The sequence below is a fragment of the Octopus sinensis genome, unplaced genomic scaffold (assembly GCF_006345805.1).
Source record: "Octopus sinensis unplaced genomic scaffold, ASM634580v1 Contig18616, whole genome shotgun sequence".
NCBI lineage: Eukaryota > Metazoa > Mollusca > Cephalopoda > Octopoda > Octopodidae > Octopus > Octopus sinensis.
In genome coordinates this window covers 78,175-85,000 of record NW_021835954.1, presented here as the reverse complement: position 1 = coordinate 85,000, position 6,826 = coordinate 78,175, and positions in this window count along the sequence as shown.

The following is a 6,826-nucleotide window of genomic DNA, read 5'->3' as shown; positions in this document are numbered from 1 at the left end:
CCCGGGACTTATTCTTTGTAAGCCCAGTACTTATTCTATCAGTCTCTTTTGTCGAACCGCTAAGTGACGGGGACATAAACACACCAGCATCGGTTGTCAAGCAATGCTAGGGGGAGAAACACAGACACACAAACATATACACACACACTTATATATATATACATATATACGACAGGCTTCTTTCAGTTTCCGTCTACCAAATCCACTCACAAAGCATTGGTCATCCCGGGGCTATAGCAGAAGACACTTGCCCAAGATGCCACGCTGTGGGACTGAACCCGGAACCATGTGGTTGGTTAGCAAGCTACTTACCACACAGCCACTCCTGCGCCTATGTTTTAAAATTTCATATGTTTCCAAAGAACAAAGTTCACAACCATCCCTACTATTTTTATAAGGCCGTGCTTTCCTTACTATATCCCATTTCAGGTTGAATTCTATATTATTCCTTTTCAGTTCCCAAATTTTACTAGACAATGTTGTGCAACATGCCTTGTATTTAAGCCTAAAGGAGGAAAAATGATTGTTTAAACGTTTTTTTTAAATCCACTGAACAACCAAAATAAAGATAGTTATTATTTGAAGTCACTATTGTACATTCATAAATTACATTTTGGACCAAACAGTGGCCAGATATTGGACATTTCGATCTAATCCTACAATTACAACTGGGGGGATGAATCATCCCCCAGTACCATGAATCATTCACAGAAATGTGACATAGTCAACATTTGGCTGCATCTTGGCTATTTAAGGGCATTTCTATCTCTTTTATTCCTTAGGTATTTCATAGATATCTCCAGCTCTTGGATTGCAAAAGCAAAACCTTTGCAATGTGATATGATTTAACAGTTATGAGTCCAGGTGAGGCAACATTTTATGTCAAAGCTCGAGTTTATACTCATGCATATACTCATGCATAACCTCTTCTGTGGTGTGCAGATTGTTTCTCTTCCAGATCTTAGTTGAAGTATACTAGTCCAGAAATTCTGGAATTAAATGGGAGGTCCTTAGGAAGTGAACACTTCTTGAAGAGTTAACTCCTGACCCATAAAATGTTGTTCTTTTCGCTTGGGTGCACTTGGCTGATGTATTTATTTTAGCTGCTACTGATTAGAAAATATCAGAGTGATAATATGTTGTACTCTAAGACACATTACTGATCTTTCCCAATCTTTTCTTCTGTAACAGAATCTATCACTAGCTTATAGATTTTAGTATCTATTGAGTAGATTTCCTCTACAGGACATCACAGTATCCCCAATGTTGGTGTCAACATTGGTACTGTAAATGCACTGTGAATTTTGTCTCATAAGAAGAAAGTTCTGACTACAATACTTTTTAAAGTGTATGATAATATTCTTTGATTAATCTATCTTAATTTTCATCAAATACTAGAAATTTGTTGCACTCATAATGTGGAAGAGGAAAGAAAGTGAAACAATTTATGTAAAGATTTTAGTTTGGGGAATCAGTTTTGTTAAAAAAAAACATTTCTTTTTGCTGAATTCTAATTCTATATCAGCAGAAAATCTTAGCAAACCCAGTTGTTTCTCAACATTATAAATATTTCTGGTATAGATCTTTATATCATCTATAAAGAAATTATGGGTTACATTAGTTCTCTTGGTTTTGTAGATTCTAACACAAAACTCACTGATTTTAATAAAAAAGAAGTCATCATCATCATCATCATCATCGGCGTCGTTTAACATCTGCTTTCCATGCTAGCATGGGTTGGACGATTTGACTGAGGTCTGGCGAACCAGATGGCTGCACCAGGCTCCAGTCTGATCTGGCATAGTTTCTACAGCTGGATGCCCTTCCTAATGCCAACCACTCAGAGAGTGTAGTGGGTGCTTTTACATGCCACTGGCACGAGAGCCAGTCAGGCAGTACTGGCAACGGCCACGCTCAAATGGTGCTTTTTATGTGCCACCTGCACAGGAGCCAGTCCAGCAGCACTGGCAACGACCTTGCTCAAACATTCTTTCACGTGCCACCAGCACAAGTGCTAGTAAGGCGACACAGGTAACAATCACGCTCAAATGGTGTTTTTAACGTGCCATTGGCTCAGAGGCCAGCTTGTTGCTCTGGCCCTGATCTCACTCATATGGTTCCCTTAGCGCTCCACTAGCACGGATGCCAGTCATTGAATTTGATTTCGATGATAGTGGATTTAGTGCCAAAATAAATAGAAGCACTGACAAATTCCATCTAGGTCAACTTTGCCTTTTATTTCTTCAGAGTCAATAAAATATATACTAGATAAACACTTGGTCAATAGAATCACCACAAATTTCCGAGCTTTTGCCTCTGCTAGAAACAACGAGGGTGAGGCTTTTACTCATTCTCTCAGTGCATGCACCTCTTCCATTTCTGGTAAAATTGAAATGCTGTCACTGACCAACCAGTTTGCAAGCAAAATATTTGCTTGAAGCCGAAAATGTTTCTCAGAAGATTGGAAACACACGAAACTGCATGATGCCAGTGGTGCTCATTTACAACTGCCTTTTGATGTCTTTCCTCTGTACCAGGATATCCATGCCTGACCCTCAATAATATTTTAGCCATTCAATACCTAGTATAAAGTTAACGCCTCTCTCTATTATGGCCTCGTTTAGTCAAGAGACTTTCTTTGTCTTGCAAGTTTTTAGGCCATTTCACTAGTGCCATTACCTTGAGGATAGCTATCAGTACACAATGTAGAGTGGTTGGCATTAGAAATGGCATCCAGCCTTAGGAACTCTGCCAAAGTAAGACATTGGAGCTCAACACAGTCCTTTGGTTTGCTCGATCCCCTTGAACTGTGCATCTCATGTCAGTATGGAACGTGGATGTTAAATGATGATGATGATGATGACGATGACGATAACGATGATAATGATGATGATGATGATAATAACAATGAGGATGATGATGATAACAATGATGGTGATGATAATAACAATGATATGATGATAATGATGGCGATGATGATGATGATGATGATGATGACAATAACAATGATGAGGATGAGGATGATGGTGACGATGATGACGACGATTATGATGATGATAATGATGATGCTGACAATGATGGTGATGATAATAACAATGATATGATGATAATGGTGACGATGACGATGTTGATAATAATGATGATGACGACAATGGCAATGATGATGATAATAATGACGATGCTGATGATAAAGATGATGATGATGATGACGACGACTATGACAATGATGATGATGACAATGATCATGATGATGACAATAATGATGACGATGATGACGTCAATGATGGTAATGATGCTGATGATGATGATGATGAGGAGGAGGAGGACGATGAAGATGTTACCATTATTGGGAGTGCATGGACAGAGTAACTGAGAAGAGGGAAGATGGGAGGTATAGAGTGAGTGTATGTGAGAGATGTTGCTACAAGGGTTCAATCTACCCAACAGCCAACCAGAATGTTTACCTTGCTTCAAAAAGTTTCTCATAGGAAAATGTCAACATTGGACACATTTGAATTTTTTTTAAAATTGATAGAATAACCCCTAAAATTACCTTTGACCTCTGAAACTAGTCGGCTGTTAAATCTGCCCTCCCGTCACCAACACATCTGCATTCCCTGTTAAAACAGACATGAGCGTACCTTCGTATTGACAAAAGTATATGCATGCAAACATACATACATAATACATACATACATACATACATACATACATACATACATATATATATATACATAATTTGAAACTGACTTATTGGAAGTCCACCTGAAGATTGTCGATCAAGACAAGAAACGATTGTAGTGGCGGTTTTTTTGACTATTTATTAAAATTTTATGTATTGATTAAGTCTTTCCTTGTTTGTTTTGCAAAATAGTGGTTTTGTCTCTAATAATATTTTACATACATATATATATATACATACATATATACATGCATACATACATACATACATACATACATACATACATACATGCATGCATGCATACATACATACATACATACGTACATACATACATACATACATACATACATACATACATACATACGTACATACATACATATATACATGCATACATACATACATACATAAATACATACATACATAAATACATACATACATACATACATACATACATGCATACATGCATACATGCATACATACATACATACGTACATACATACATACATACATACATATATACATGCATATACATACATACATGCATGCATTCATACATACATACATAATACATACATACATACGTACATACATACATACATACATACATACATACATACTACATACATACATACGTACATACATACATATATACATGCATACATACATACATACATAAATACATACATACATAAATACATACATACATACATACATACATACATGCATACATGCATACATGCATACATACATACATACGTACATACATACATACATACATACATATATACATGCATACATACATACATACATACATACATACATACATACTACATGCATACATGCATACATGCATACATACATACATACGTACATACATACAAACAACCATACATACATACATACATACATACATACATACATACATACAGGCATACATACATACATACATACATACATACATACATACAGGCATGCATACATACATACATACATACATGCATACATACATACAAACAACCATACATACATACATACATACATACATACATATACATACATGCAGACACAAACATATGCAAACCACTCTCGTTGCATGCATATATATATGTATACACTCATACATACATACACACACCCATAAACCCCATCCGTATCCTATTTCAAACATGTACAAAAACAAAACGTATAAAAGCTCCACTGATTTCTTATTCTCGTTTGCACAAATGCAAACACAATCAAAATTATAAATATTTTTTTTTTATCTTACATATTTAAAAAGTATTCATCATACAATCAAATTCAAAACACTGTCACTTTCTCTGTCTCTCTTTATCTATCGCTATCTCTCTCTGTCTCTCTTTGCTTCTCTGTCACTCTTTGCCTCTCTGTCTCTCTTTGTCTCTCTGTCTCCCTGTTGCTCTCTTTTTGCCTCTGTCTATCCTCTCTCTCTCTCTCTCTCTCTCTCTCACACACACACACACATATACAACGTCTTTTCTTTCACTCTTTCACTTACATATATATACTCATGCATATATATTCCTTTGTTATAAGCACACCCATACATAAAAACACTCTTATAAATTCAAACATATACAAGCATACACACACTTGTCTGCAAACATTCAAATGCTTTTATAAACTTGCTAAGTAAGATTTCCAAAATGAAATACAAATTATTTTCTAATTTTTCTCTAATTTTAGCACAAGGTCAGCAAATTTCGGTTTAGGCAAGGGCAGCAAATAGATTATATCAACTCTTGTTTCTGGCCCCTACTTTATTTTATCGATCCCCAAAAAGTTTTAATCAAATTTGACCTTAGCAAGATTGGAACTCAGAACGTAAAGAGTCAAAAGAAATTCTGCTAAGCATTTTGTCTGACACACCAAAGGTTCTCCCAGTTCATTGCTTTTTCTGTTCTATTTGTTTAGTAATGAAATATATATATATATATAGGTGTAGGAGTGGCTGTGTGGTAAGTAGCTTGCTTACGAATCACATAGTTCTGGGTTCAGTTCAACTGCATGGCATCTTGGGCAAGTGTCTTCTACTATAGCCCCGGGCTGACCAATGCCTTGTGAGTGGATTTGGTAGACGGAAACTGAAAGAAGCCTGTCGTATATATGTATACATATATATGTGCGTGTGTGTGTTTGTGTGTCTGTGTTTGTCCCCCTAGCATTGCTTGACAACCGATGCTAGTGTGTTTACGTCCCCGTCACTTAGCGGTTCGGCAAAACAGACCGATAGAATAAGTACTGGGCTTAAAAAGAATAAGTCCCGGGGTCGATTTGCTCGACTAAAGGCGGTTCTCCAGCATGGCTGCAGTCAAATGACTGAAACAAATAAAAGAGTAAAAGAGTAAGTAAAACACACTCACACACACACACAACTTGATTCAGACATTAGACTGTGGCCATGCTGGGACAATGCCTTGAAGAATTTTTAATGAAATCTACTGACTCAAGTATTCATGTTTTTAAATCCTGGTATTTATTCTATTGGTCTGTTTGCCGAACCGCTAAGTCACAAGGATGTAAATATACCAGCACTGGTTGTCAAGCAGTGGTGGTGGTAGGGAGGACAAACATGGACACACACACACACACACACATACATGCACATATAAGATGGGCTTCTTTCAGTTTCCATCTACCAAGTCCATTCACAAGGCTTTGTTCAGCCGAAGGCTAAAGTAGAAGACACTTGGCCAAGGTGACATGCAGTGGAACTGAACCCGGAACCATGTGGTAGGGAAGCAAGCTTCTTAACACAAAGCTACCAGTATAATTGTTTTATTAACTGATATAGGTTGTCCAAATTGCACATGATATGGAGTAAATTCTCAACCGTTTCTTCATTGCTGGAAAATAATAATAGGTTTCCAGCAAAAGCAACGTGCTGTCTTTTAGTTCTTAACAAAGGAAGGAGATGCAAACTCTCTGACGCCTACAGAAGGCTACAGAAGACAAAAGCGAGGTGAATTGGCAACATTATTCTGGCTTCAATTACAGACTCAGCAAATTTAATTTCACACACTATTTATTCACTTAATAGATTAAATTTCAAAAAGTATTTTTGATTCAATAACTTCAATTCAATATTGTATCGATTGGCTCAATAAATTTAATATCAGACAGTGT